Raw genomic sequence first — 1317 nt, 5'->3', positions numbered from 1 at the left:
AAACTCATCGGCCAGATCCACCTGCGATCCCCACGAGCTCATTCCCTTCCGTGCCTCAGCAGCGGCGGGGCCTGAATCGCGGGGAGCAGATGGCTGCCCCTCTTTCCTCGAAAAGAGAGACAAACGAGAGCGGAGCTTTTCATTAAAATACGCTCACAATGAACGCGGACTGCCCCCTTAAGGACATCGCGTGCGTGCTCTTTGCCCAAACAAACAACGCAGAGATCGTGTGTGTCATCAGGTGTCAAATAACGATGACACGGATGCACACACCCTCTAAACGCTTTGCTAATGCTCGCCATAATGATAGGAATAGAGATCGCTCTTACCACGGAAATGCACGCTTCAAACACAACAGTCAGTGAAGACGAAGAAGAGGATGATGTGTTCTCCCGGCGCCTATTTATACTATAGTCGCACCGGTAGTGACGTCATGGTGTTTTTTCAATGTATGCTTCAGACACGGGTCACGATGAGGCGTTCCCCATAGCGACCCCTAGAGGACGCAGTTTGAAGTTCCCTTGAAAGGGAACGCGTCTGTCTCTGACTCTGCGCCAGCCAGCGAATGCAGATTCGAATTTTAGCAGCTGATGATATGACGCACTGAACGATTTAATCATGCTGGTGTGATTGTATCAAATATAGAAAATATTATTCTGCTATTTTTTGTCTTTAGGAAGCTGCATTCAAAATCCACTTGGCTCAAAAACCTCACTTTGAATTGGCATGACGCCTCTCTCTCTCTCTATATATATATATATATATACCCATATATACACACACATGACATGTCCATTTTTTTAAAATCTCATTCTCATTGCTTAAATGGAAAAATGGAGTGTGGGGCTCGTACAGACCTCTACTTCCAGAGGTACCTCCAATTTAATGTAATTTAATTCCATTTAATTTATTTAATTATTTAGTATTCAGTATCACTAAATTTTACTAGAATATCAACAGCAAGGCATCTATTTGGTCATATTTATTTCTTGTATTTGTGTTCATGACAGCAAAAGGGTTTGAGCCCCAGGCCTTTAAGAATCAGCATCTCATGGCCTCTGGACCCCTGGCTAAATTTAGTGAAGCCGCTGTTGAACTTCCTCAGGAAGGCGGGAGGACACCACTACATGTGGCCTGCCAAAGAGACAGCGAATATGCAGTAAGAATACAACATAAACACTGAAAAAACATGATACTCCTTGGAAAAAAAATGTATGTATGTATTGTAATATTATGTAGGTGTGTGAGTGTATATATATATATATATATATATATATATATATATTTTTTACATATTTTTATAGGTTTTAATTTGCA

At 41.5% G+C, this 1317-nt stretch overlaps 1 pseudogene; it reads left to right on the top strand.

Annotated features, from left to right (window-relative positions):
- LOC107653544 (ankyrin repeat and MYND domain-containing protein 1-like) overlaps positions 1-1317 on the top strand; it is a 25764-nt pseudogene that overhangs the window by 11795 nt on the left and 12652 nt on the right.

Source organism: Sinocyclocheilus anshuiensis, unplaced genomic scaffold (genome assembly GCF_001515605.1).
Source record: "Sinocyclocheilus anshuiensis isolate Anshui unplaced genomic scaffold, SAMN03320099.WGS_v1.1 scaffold1079, whole genome shotgun sequence".
Classification (NCBI taxonomy): Eukaryota; Metazoa; Chordata; class Actinopteri; order Cypriniformes; family Cyprinidae; genus Sinocyclocheilus; species Sinocyclocheilus anshuiensis.
The sequence above is the reverse complement of the archived record's forward strand: the minus strand, read 5'-3'. Positions and strand labels throughout refer to the sequence as shown.